Below are 14,140 nucleotides of genomic sequence, written 5' to 3'. Positions count from 1 at the left end.
TTTTTAATAAGACAGGACAACGGCAGACACGGTTTATAAGACATAACTGTTCACACTGCAGGTCTGTGATGCCAAGTTGTACCTCCACTATTTTAGAAAAAGTATGCGCGCGCATGCTTGTGGTACCTTTGTATCACATCGGAGTACGCCGAAAACATACGAACAATTTCAGCTGGTAACTTGTACATGGTTTGTGTTTACGTTTACAAAAACTAATAAAATTAAACTCGATGCTCGTTACGTATTTTCGCAACAATGTAAAATTTTAATTACCTATCTATCTTTTAACTTAAACAAAAAATCATGCATGTTCTCGATTTATAGAAGAATTTTAATTTATCAAAATAAGATGTAATTTTTTTCTTACCAAGTTTTTTTTTTAATGAAAATATTAATGCGCCTTCCGTGGATATTAATGCCAGAGCCGCACTTAAGGAGCCAAAGAGCCACATGCGGCTCTGGAGCCGCACTTTGCCGACCACTGCTCTAAGGTATCGTGAAAAAATTATTAAACTTTACCAAACTTAATTACATATTATAAAACCATATTTTATTTATGGTGTTTATTTCTATAAAATTACAAGATGACTCTTAATAAATACTTAATGCATAACTAACTGTAAAGCTTAGTGCCAAATATTTTTATTAATTTACAAATAGCACATGGACAAACAAATTTGATTAATTACGAGGAGAAAAAAAAAGTGCCATTCGGTTTAAAGTCTGAGCATCCACTGCCTGGTACAGAGATTCTCAACCACTGTGCCGCGGCACTTTTGTGAGCCGCCAAATTCTTAAAATGTACCGCCTAATATTAGAAATGATACAATAAAAATTATAATGCTTTTTTTTTTATTATGACTAAAGTTTAAATTTAAGAAAAGTGTATATATATACTTTTTATAATTTTTCCACGCTTTAACCGTGTGATCATCTTTGTCGGTGATTATATTGTCTCTGACAATCTTAAAATAAGATGGAAGTGTTTAAATTGTAAATGACACGTGATTTTAAAAAATGTTGTAATAGCTAATCATTAAAGTAAGCTATGCAATTAATAAACAAATTAACAAAGGATAACTAAAAAAACAAACATATAAAAAAAAATTAACAAAGGATTACCAACAAATATTAAGCTAACAATTAGCAAAAAAACTAGTTCACAAGAAACCACAAAAAAATAACAGTTAATAACTATAGAAAACAAGCAAACAATTAATAACTAACAAAAAAATAAAAATCTGTTACTAAATAATAAAAAATTGGTCGAAAGAAATAATTAATCCCTTAATAAATGTGATTTTGTAGCACATAATATTTTATTTCACATTCAAAATTATTATCACAAACTATTTAACACGGAGTAAAATAGGTAATTAAACAACTTTTAATCTAATTTTTTTCATTGTGAGCCGTCAAATTTCGAAATCGTTATAAGTGTGCCGCAACAAAAAAAAGGTTGAGAATCACTGGTCTGGTATGTGGAGGTGCTGTGGTAGCTTGGCGATGTAGGCACTGCAAGTTTTTATATAGTTAACATTTCGGTATGAAAAGCTACTTGTTGAATTCTTTTTTTCAAATTTTTTTTTTATTTTACCAGTTATTTGAAATTCTATATTAGCATTAATAGTATTAGCAATAGAAAGAAAATAGTTGTCAAGCCACTTTTCTTGAATTCTACTGTGAAGCACTTATGCTGTTTAAAATTTACTTTGAAACACTAAACAGTGTTGCTAATATATAGAGAAATACCATGGTGCCACATGGGAGAAATATTTATAAATAGATAACATACTTACCTGAAATGAGTTTGTGTTAAAAAGAGAGAAAGATATTATTATAATTTTGCTACAAGTGGGAGCTTTAGTATTCCATCACAACTATACAAATTTAAGTAAAAAAAATGTTTTAACACAACAATATCATTTTATTGTAAAATATATATATAAAACTTAAATTTTTAAAAAAAATTAAGAAACAAAAATGTTGCAACAAAACAAGAAATGAACTAGTAATGATAAAGTTTAAAGCGTTTTTATTTGTTTACATTCAAAAATAATAAATTCACTAATATTGTAATCTGCAGATATTTTTGTAATAAAAAATTTTCCATGTTGGACAGAAATATTTAAATTTGTAGTAATATAATTACACATAGTGACAGCAACCTTTGCCATCAAGTTTAAAATCGTTTCAGATAAACTTAACTATTTTTTGAAACTAGTGTGAAATAATGGTGTATACAAAGATGTTTCACATAAAGTTAAATCTCCCTGTCATAACTATTAAGTTGTATTTGTCAGAAATGTTTTAAATCAAACTTTTAAACTAAGTTCAAATATTAACCCGAAAGTTTAAGATGACACAAGCTAGTCAATAATTCACTTATTTCAGTCTTTTTTTAAAAAAATTTTGCCAAAAGTTAGATTTAGTAGTATAATTCAAAAAAAAAAAAAGTATACAAAACAACAGTTATTAATAGGTGTTTCAGAAATTTTCAAGTTAGTGTTATAAAAAATAAATATTTATATTACGTATAGATCAATAATCACGTAATAAATACCTTGAATTAAAAAATAATTATCATTAAGAAATAGAAATCTTGAAACAAAAAGTAATGAACTAATAAGAAATTTAAATAGAAGTCATTTTTTTTAAAATTTTAAACAGAATCAAAGCTTAAATTAAAAATTTACCAATAACATATAAAATCTTCATATTGTTCAAAATTATAATGTCATAATATAATACTAAAATGTTTATTATATTGTGATTTTCAGAATTTATTTTAGTTAACAATTATGAAAGAAATATAAATGTTAAAAACCTTTGGCATTAAAAGTCTAGTTCTAATAACACAGGCCAATGAACGACCTTTGTCGTTGGGCTCTATTTAAAATCCTCTTACAAAAACTAAACTTTTATATAATATCATCTGTTATTAATCTAAGACATTGATTTGCACGTGTGCTGAAGGAGGTACAGATCAGGATAGATTTCCATATCATTACTACTATGTTGTGGTTATCAGAAATGATTTAATATTAAAAAAAGAAATAGAAATACATACAATACTAATTATAAGCATAATAGATTGAAGGCCTAGTTTAACAACTTAGGTCAGTCCCTTTAATGAAACTCAAATGATGTATAATACAGTAAAAACTAAAAGCAAAATTTGTTATTAAGCTAGGATAATATTCATCGTTCCAGGTCTGTTATGGAATATAGAAAGGATATAAGAAAAATTTATAACACAAAAGAAATGTATTTAACAATCAAATATAGATTGGATTTGTTTATTTTAAAAACAATATACATTGGACGAAAATGTTTATGAATGCATATGAAGCAATAAATCTCTTACTGATTTTAAAGTTCTATCGCTATTACAAATTTAACAATGCTTTGGATAGTTGTTTGATTTACAAAACGATATGTTTATTGAAAATCACAAGTCAAAATTCTTTCGATGTGAATCTATCAAGTAAATCTAATCACCACACGTATCAAAATTCAGATGAATTCTTAGTCTTGAAAACAAAAACATACTAATATCAGAAATAAAACGTTTATGAATGATATCCATTGCTATAAACAACATCAAGACGATTCATCTACAGAATACATTTCCAATAATAATTATTATATTTCAACTTATTACAAGAAAATTTATTTTCAATGATAAAACAAGTTTTTATATCAAATTTATATTAAAATCCATTCAAAAATACAGCAAAATTATGTCGATCTCAACAGCAGTACAATAAAGTTTGTAAACAAATAAGGGTAATGACGTCATGCGAACTGACCAAACCGACCAGAAACCTAGCTCAAACCTCGCAGACTTCGAACGAGCTAGGAAGAGAAAAATGACGTCATTTTGACGTCACGTTTCTACTCCTAGGGAAAACCTGAAACCTCGCGCTTTCGAACGGATTTTGCTAACGGGCTGCGATCTTCATTTTTCCTCCCATCTATCGGAAAGCTATCACCTAACAATTTGCTGGTGAAAGCGATTCGAACGTTCGAATAGGATGCGTTTAACGCTGGGATTAAATTAGATTTCCGATTTCAAAGATAATTTTTACCCAGATATTTTATGATTTTTTATAATCATTTACCTAGATATTTTATGAATATATTTCAGACATAATTTTTTCTCTCACAAATTTATTATTTCATATAATAAATGGATTAAATAATTAGTTTCGGTTTCTAGCAGAACTTATAATAAAATCTATAATAATCTTGCACGACTTTAAATAAAACGTGAACATTTTTTCTGTTCCAAATTTTTGTGTATTCTTAGCCATAATATGTTTAATATAATTATTGCCATGTTTTTATTAACTTTTATTTTAATTACCTCGTAATATTTTCACAATATCTGCAGAAAAAAAATGGAATTTTTTTCTTTAAAAAATTGGTGAGTTATGACTGAGATTAGTGCCAAATAAATAAAAAAGATTACTATAACTAAATCGTTTAAAATTTAAATAAGAATTACTATAAATTGTATGCTTATTTTTAATCCGCTATGCAATTTTCTATCAGAGATTTGAAAGAACTGAAGCTTTTAGAATATGATCGGTTTTGTAATTTTTATAAAGTAGTTGATTAGTTTAGATGCATAATTAAGAAGCATAATTTCATTTATTTTCACTTGTGTTTTGAGTTGGGTAGAATATAAGTGGGTAATAAAAAGCATGGAATATGAAGAGCGTAAATTTTTTCGATATAATCGTTTTTGAATTATTATTAAGTTGCAGTTAAATTTAGATGCATAATTAAGAAACATTTTTATTATTTTTTTTATTTTTCTGTTCATACTTTAAATGCGAAAATTTCATCTTTTATTTTCTAAGACAAAAAGATATTTTTACTCTTATATCTATCTATAATGCCAAAATATATTCGACAATTTATTTTTTGAAAAATTATCTATTATTTTCAGGAATAAAATTTGTTAAGATTAAGATTAAAAAAATTCTAAAATCACCTTTTTGAAATTTTTTTTTTGTTAGAAATAGCATTAAAAAAGCAATTGAATAAGAAAAGCGTTTTAGAGTTATTTCTTAATCTTCTGTTTGACATTTGATCTTTTTAAAATAATTACTCCTTTAATAAAATGGTAAGTAATAAGTTTTAGGGTGGAAAAAAAACTTAAGCATTATTTTCTTTTCTGTTTTGAGATTCTCCATTAAGTATCAGCTAAGTTATTCTAAAGATATTCACTTATATTTATTTGTTATTATTAAACTAGCGTTATTATGTTTTTATTCAAGTAATACTTTAAATTATCTTAATGTATGCGATTAATTCTACTTCAAAAAGCTTTTTTCGAATTTTTGCTACGTGTAAAAAGAGAGAATTTCTTTTGAATTGCTTTAGCATAATTTATTTATATACAGAATGGTAAATCATAAGAAAAAAATATCCTGCGTCAATCAGAAACACAATTGAGAAAATTTTGTTCTTAAAAATGTGTGCAATAAAAACTAGTTGATATTTGCATCGAGCTAAACTACTAACACTAATTTGTGATAAAATAAAATCACGAATAATCCTTATGGCTAGACCATTTTCCATTGCTGTACAATGGAAATGTATAACTAAAAGTTCTAACTCCCAAAAGTTCTAACAAAGTTCTCATGACTTGGCACCCTTGTCTTCTGAGTTGGATTCCATATAAGAGCATAATAAAAAGACCGGAATATAAAGAAAGAAAACTTTTTTAATAAAATTGTTTTTGAATTAATTGTTTTAAAGTTGCTGGTAAATTTAGATGCATAATTAAGAAACCTTTTTTTATTATTTTTTTCCTTAATTTTCCTGTTCTCAATATTCCAAGAAAAAATTTTTTATATTTCTAGTCTTATAATTATGACATCGAAATATACTCAAAAATTTGTTTTTTAAAAATTATGTAATATTTTATGATAAAAAATTGTTAAAATAAACATTAAACAATTTCTAAAAAAAATCACGTTGTTTTAAATATTTTGTTTAAAAATTGTACTAAAAAAATTCTAGACTAAAGAAAACTTTTTAGTTATTTCTTAAGCTGTTGTTTGACATTTGAATTTTTGAAAATACTTATTGTTAGTATTACAAACTTTAGGGAGAGAAAAAATCAAGCATAATTGTTTTCTCTGTTTTGAGATTTTTTTTTTAAATATTAGTTAAGTATTAATAATTTGCTAAGTATTATTAATTTTTAAATATTAACTAATATATTCTGTTTTACCTGTATTCATTGGTAATTATTATACTAATCTTTTTTTGGTATTATTCGAATAATATTTTAAGTTATCCTCATTGATGCAATTAATTCTAATTCAAAAAGTCTCTTACAAATTTATGTGGCACTTAAAACAAATATTTTTCCGAATTACTTTTTCATAATTTATTTACATACACAATGGTAAATGATAAGGCGAAAAAAATAAAATCCAGCATCAAATATAAAAACAATTGAGAATATTTTGAAATTGAAAATGTGTTTAATTGAAAGTATTAAAAATACTTGTAACGAGTTAAACTTTAAAAACGAATTTGTGATATAAAAAAAATCACGAACTGCCCTTATGGTTAGAACGACAATAGTGAAATTGTGTAACTAATAAGTCTAGCATGAAACTCTTAAATAAAGTACAACTACTTGGCATCCTTGTCTTCTGAGTTGGGTTTAATGTAAGAGAGTAATGTAAGACAAAAAATTCATTGCAGAGAATTTTTTTCCAAATCTAGTTCAATATAACACAACGATTGAAAATACCATTTCCAAAAAAGAGATAAATTATTTAATTTGAAAAATAAATATTGCATTGTTTGAGTTGCGAATTGTAATTTATTATAAAAAATATTATAAAAAAGAAGAAAATAATGTTTTTCTTGAAAAAATAACTTACAATTATTAAAATGTATAAGTTTGCAATTGCGAAAAAAAAAGAAAAAAAAAGAGGAATCATAACAAAAAAGAAAGTGAAAAATTGAAAAAGCAGTTTCTTTTAAAATTGTAAAGCAAATTTTTTTTAAGATTATTTAAACTAACAATTATTTAAAAAATGCTAGTTTAAAGTTTATTTCATGCATTCTACCGATTTATTAAAGTTTATTCATTGCGTGTTATTTTGATACTTATTGTAGCTTTAAAACTAAAAGATTTTAGTGTTATAAAGTATAAAGCTACACATTTTATCAATTGCAAATAATAAAAAAAAAATAATAATAATTATAAATAATAGAAGGTAATAAAGTAATCATAAATACAATAAAAATTTTATAAATAATAAAATAAGTAAAAATAGAAAATTGCAAAATTTTGTGAAATTAAATATTAATCAATAGTTCTTTAAATCTAAAAGCACTCGATAATATACATATAATTTCTAAAGTTTCATAATCTAGTGATAAAATTTCTGATTGACTCAATTACATTTATTTAAAACAACATTCAAAGCATGATTTTTAGAAAATGTAATAAATAAAGATGTATTGGATTTGTATTATTGATTTGTATTATTTGACGTATTATTTTTTATTTTAAGAATATTTCTTTTTTTTGGCAAACTGTTAGTAAATATAGTTATAAGTAAATCGATTCTCTAATAATAAATACAATAATGCAAACAAGTTTAAAACGAATACTACATATTAAATTCTTGAAGAAAGATCAAAGATTAAAACATGTAGATATTTATTTTAGACTATGTATGTAACTGTCAAAATGAAAGAAGAATACATTCTCTTTCTGAAAGAACACTGTAAACTCTGGGATAGAGGTCACGACCCCTAAGCGAAGGGAGAACGATTAAAGGATAAACAAAAGCCATTGGTCACTTTCTTATAACTATCGATACAAAACGTCACTTCCTAGGGGGAGGGTCCGAACCTTTGTTCGAGGGCTGGGATTCCCTTCACCGCTCTCTTCGGGAGTTGCGAGGTTTGGATTTTGTTTTACTATCGGACGGTGGTATAGAATAGACTCCGGGGAATAGTGACGTCACCGTCCGTGTTCGAAAGCTGCGAGGTTTGGGGTCCTGGTGCACTTCGTGCGTAACTGGTGACACTGGTTTGAATATTGGAACGATCGGTGCAGTGCACTGGTGTAACTGGTTTTAATATTGGAACGGTCGGTGCGGCAAACCAGTGTAACCGGTGACACTGGTGCGAATATTGGAACGTGCCCATACATAAAATAGAAAAAACTCAAAAACTAATTTATAATTTAAAGCAAGTTATGCAAGAGAAAATGAGTTCACTCTTACATCGATATCATAAACCTCATAAAAAGATAAATTAAAAATTCTAAAAATCGCGTAAGATTTTTTATTGTAGAATATTCTTGATTCGATCGTGTTCGAGTTGCATAAATATGCTAAGGCAACTTAATGACTTTTATTTTAAGTATCATTAGAATGGCTATATGGACATAAAAAATTAACTCATAGTTTGAAAGGAATAACCGAGCAACTTTATGGATGATGTTTTCTACACTATAGTGTAGATAGGAAACGCTGCAAGCTTCACCGCCTATACTTCTGGGTAACTGTTTCCAGTATCTTTTAAAGCCATTTGACTCACAACGTGATCATTCTGCTTTGAGAGTCCTGCAAGCGTGGTATTTGATTATTTATTACTCGTGTTTACAATGCTAAAGGTGCTAACACTAACGTAAGATGGTGCTCAGCTTGCAACAAGAACAAACAGTAATAAAGCAGTAAAAAGATGCCAAATCAAGACTGCCAAAAAAGGGAGTTATTCAAAATCTGACAACCATGTTTTTTTTAACAATATATCTATAAATAACTAAAACAAACTTTCACTTCAAACAAACTTCCCCTTCAAACTCACCAGAATTACCTAATAACATTAATATCTTATAAAAGACGGAAGATTTGAGCTCAGAAGTTATCTAATATACTTCTTTTATTGAAAACAAAATTATGCGTTTGGAAATATCGCCTCGCAGAATAACCTGTAGTAAGCAGTTGCAAACTTTCTAACCGGAACTAGAGCAGGTATTGAGCTCGTGATTGTTATTGTCACCATACATAAGAATCGGTTTTATTCAATTGTAAAATCGAAACGAAACTTTCAATAAGAAAAAAAAGTAGAATTATTTGAATTAACTTTTATCAATCTATTATAAATATGATATACTCTAACTAAAATTGTGGATCAAATAAGTCTTTAAAATATTTCAATTAATTAAACATTGCATTTGCTCGTAATAGAACTCTACATAGTTAATTATTTATTTCCTAATTTCCTGGTAAAATATCTCAGTTAGAGTGTTTATGTTCTATGAGTTGTTGTGGTTCATTTAGGTCGCACTAGAGCTGCACAAAGGGCTATTGACGACGGTCTGCGAGACATCCCTGAGAATGATCCGAAGACATGCCATCACAATTTTGATCCTCTGCAGAGGGGATGGCACCCCCGCTTCGGTGACTCGACGACCGGCACGCGAAGGTGAGCCATTTACGGTAGAACAGTTTAACGAGGACCAATACCGCACTCCCACGGTCCCTACACAGACTGATCCAAGTGGTCACCCACCCGCACACTGGCCGTAGGGTTGTGATACTAGACTTCGGTGATCTGCTGGGAACCGTGTCTTAACGATCAATCCACTGCGAAACTATGTTCTATGAGAGATTACTTGATTGCAGATATGATAAATCTAATTTTATTTATTAAAAAAGGTAAATTTCGATAATAGGTAACGACTGTATTAATTTTCCTTCTGATTTGTTGTTTGTGCCCTTATTGTTTAATGATGAGGAAAATGTCATAATTTTTTTTAAGGTATACAGACTAGCTAATAAGATATAAGTTCAGCACCATTATATGTTAGTGTTAGCATATTGCTCGAGTAGTGATAATGAACATGTATTTTCATTTTACAAAATATTATGTTTAAATTTTGAACTTGGTATATTGTTGACAAGGTAAGAAGTGTTTTATAATGACTCTTTTTTTTCTTCAAATGACGATTCTTACGTCTTGAAGTGACTGATCATCAAATGACTATTTTTATAACGATCCTTTTTTTAACGCTGATAAATCAGGTAACAAATACATCTGTACAAGATATGTATAACTCAAGAGTTTCAAAACACAATGAACACGTTAACGCGATCACAATGGATGGTGTTTTCAGTAGAAATGTAAACAATAACAATCTCGAGCTGTATATCTGCTCTAAGTCCGGTTAGAAAGTTTGCAGCTGCTTACTACATGTTATTCTGCGAGGCGATATTTTCAAACGGATAATTTTGTTTTTAATAAAAGAGATAAATTAGATAATTTCTGAGCTCAAATCTACCGTATTTCATAAGATATTAATATTATTATGTAATTCTGTCGAGTTTGAAGTGAAAATTTGTTTTAGTTATTTAAAGATATATTGCTAAAAAAGGGGACATGGTTGCTACATTTTGAAATAACTCGCTTTTTTGGCAGTCTTGATATGGCCTCTTTCCATAAGTTTATTACTGTTTGTTTTTGTTGCAAGCTGCTCACCATCTTACGCTAGTGTTAACACTTTTAGCATTGTAAGCACAAGTATTGTTAGCATTGTAAACACATGTAATAAGTAATCAAATACATTGTTTGCAAGAATCTCAAAACACAATGATGCCAAATGGCCAAATACAATGGAAACAGTAAACCAGAAATTTAGGCGGTACCGAGCTTGCAACGTTCCCTAGTGTAGAAAACACCATCCATTGTAATCACAATGACAATGATCGAAATTGTAAGCCAAATGGTTTCCTAATACACCGGAAACAGTAACCCGGAAGTATAGGTAGTAAAGAGCTTGTAACTAGTGCACCTTTAGTGTAGAAAACACTTTTCATTGGAAGGCGTTGATGCAATTTTGGAAAATTGCTGAAATTTTTAACAAGCTATTTTTTTGATTTTCTTTTTTTCGATTTACAAATAAAATACAGGGGAATTGACAGCTCAACTTTTTATATTTCTTGGTGCTGAAAAAAGAATTTCTATCATATCATGTTTTTCTTAAAAAATTAAGTCTTACTTGGATTTTTATAAAAATTTACCATTAGTAAAATTTCTTCCCTCCCTGCCAGAACAACATTCTATAGTTTTTCTACTGTAAGAACTCCCCCCCCTCCACAAAGTCTGATGACGCCTGCTGCTATGGAACCAAGAGTAGCGCATTTCCGGGAGGGTAGCTTCTCTTCACCCTTGGGCTAAGACCGAAGAAAAAGATTATCTTTCTTTCGCCGACACGAGCTGAAACCTGTCCTAAACAATAATCCCACACGCTTACCTGAAACTGTTAAATACTACTTGAAACAGTTACCATAGTCACCACCACGGATCCAGACGAATGGCTAGGGGAGTTCTCACTTTAGACAAACTATACTTTGGTTTAAATCTGCAAAAGTTCACCTTTATCACATCCTCCAGTCCCGTCCCTCTCCTCGTCACAATCTTCTCTCAACATATTGCGTCGAATTCTTCTCAGCTTTTTAAATTTAGTACTTTTACTTATTGGTACTTGTTTAAAACTTTAACTTTTTTTGAGAAAAATACACGTATTTGTAGCAAAAACGTCGAAGAAATCGTTACTTTCTTTCAGATTTTTTTTAAAAATTTTCCTCAAAAAATATTTTTTTTTCTCGAAATCTTTGAATGTTTTCTTTCAGACAGATCTCTATCCTCTCATTCCAACACTCTAAAAGTCAAGGACATCAAACATCTTATTGCAAGGTATTTTAACAGCAACCATGTAAGGGTTGAATGTCCCCCAGCTAAATGTCAAGCTGCCTCCAGACTTATCTTTGGATATGCTTGTTTAACTTCCATTTAATCAGTTGTGAAAATCCTTGAAAAAAAACATTGTTTCTTGAAAAAATATAATAATGTAGTTTAGTGTGTTTATTACATGGCATTGGTTTGTTAAGTGTACTACGACGAATCTTTTTTCGTTTCATTCATACGGAAACCTAAAAGAAAGTTTTCTGCGCCATCTAGTGGCCAGTTTCTAAACAGCATCATTGAACTTTCTATTGGTTATCCTTACATTACGCCACAGAAATATTTTTTATCTTAGCATCGTATTTTCAAAATTTGATTTCACGAAATCTATTGGAAAGTTTATGTTCGAGTATGGATTTCGCCTTTTTGAATTTGATACTTTAAAATTATATAAGAATATTTTATGCCTCGTAAATGAAGTTTTTTTCGGCCTTACTCAATAATATACACTCTATAACAAAAAAATCGACGCATTAAGAACGCACTAAGACACGCAAAATCGACGGTCGATCAGGCTGGAATGATGCCGACTGGGGACGTATAGTCTTTAGCGACAAATCCCGCTTCCAACTGTGACCTGACGATCATCGAAGACGTGTTTGGAGACGCACAGGGCAGAGGGGGGATCCTGCCTTCCCTATTGCACGCCACACTAGCCCTCAACAAGGCATTATGGTCTGGGGTGCCATTTCCTTTGACAGCCGGACCCCTTTGGTCGTCATTAGAGGTACACTTACTGCACAGCGGTACGTCGACGACATCCTAAGACCTGTTTTGCTAATGTTCCTTTTAAAGCTCCCTGGGCTGGTTTTTCAACAGGACAATGCCAGACCACATACGGCACGTGTTGCTATGAACTGTCTGCAAGCTTGTCAAACTCTCCCATCGAGCATGTCTGGGATATGATGGGAAGGCGATTGCATCTGGCATGGAATGTTGTTGTCCTCGTTCGACAATTGGATCGAATTTGGCAGGAAATACCGCAAGAGACCATCCGGGAGGCGACTTTACACATTGTCGACTCCCGGGCACCTCCACTCGCCGCGGTTTTATTTGTCAACTGTTTCACCGCCTTATCTAGTAACCCTCACTCAGAGGCAACCCTACGCTCGCCGCAATACAGCACTCGCAAAAGTCATAAACGAATCTTCGCGCTCATGGATATTTTTAAAAGTTGCTTGTTGAATTAGGTTAAAATTTTATCCTCTATTAAGACTAGAAAATTTCAAATAACGAGATCAAAATACTTCGTCCTTCTATAAAGAAAAAGTTACATACACACAATTGTTTCAGTTAATTACATACATATTGCGGTTAAAAAAATTTTCAAATAGAAACTATTCTTGCAAATTAAATAAAAATCTGGAGTAATAAAATATTTATATCTTCAGCATAATCAATTTCTTTTGAATATCTTAATTAATAAACAAAGTTTAAAAAAATAATCCCCTATATAAATCATCGCATTATTAAGTGTACATATTTTTGAAGATAAAAGTATTAAAAAAAATTTACGCAGTTTGAAAAATAATTATTTTTATTTCCTTCATTTTTACCATGTGTTTTCAATTGTTTCTATTTTGGAAAAAATTAGTATTCTTCAAATTGCTTACAATATCTTAAAAAAATTGCATATATTTTATACTGAACAACTTTTGATTGACAATATTTTCTTCATAAGAGAGTCCTTAAAAAAATTTGAAAATATTTTCATTACATTTGTTCAAATATTTTCTGTAAAATGCGTGCTATTATGAAAACAAGGAGAAAAAATATTTTTAGTAAAGCCATGACATAAAGAAACAAATCTATGACATATTCACTACTATTTTCGTATAGTTAATTTATTTTTTATAACATCAAATCATATTTATTAAAACTTAAAGTTGTGGCTGCTCAACTTTTTTTAATGTTTCTTAAGTTTGTCAGGGAAAATTCCGATATTTTCCATTTTTCTTGCTTCTATCACTATTTGTATATATCTGAAATTACTCACCTTCGTTTTAATTGTTTCCTAATTAATTTTATCATATATTTTGCTACATATATTTATCCTTTCATTCCATGCTTCATTAATTTCATAACTTATCCATCTTGTAACTTTTTATTCATAATTTTATAACAACTTTAGCTCATTACATTCTATAACTCAACAATTGGTATACATATTTTATAATTTCTTTATCCAATTTTTGGGCTTCTAAATAAGATATGGAAAAAATACTATGAAAATTATTACATTTATTGTCAATCTAAAATTAGGCCTTTTTTCCTCCTAAGTGCGAAAACACATTTACTAACTTAATGTAACGTAATTTAACTCGATTCATCTTTCTTAATA

The sequence above is a fragment of the Parasteatoda tepidariorum genome, chromosome 4 (assembly GCF_982258835.1).
Source record: "Parasteatoda tepidariorum strain Cologne lab strain chromosome 4, Ptep-v5.0, whole genome shotgun sequence".
Lineage (NCBI taxonomy): Eukaryota > Metazoa > Arthropoda > Arachnida > Araneae > Theridiidae > Parasteatoda > Parasteatoda tepidariorum.
Note: the sequence above shows the minus strand (reverse complement) of the source record.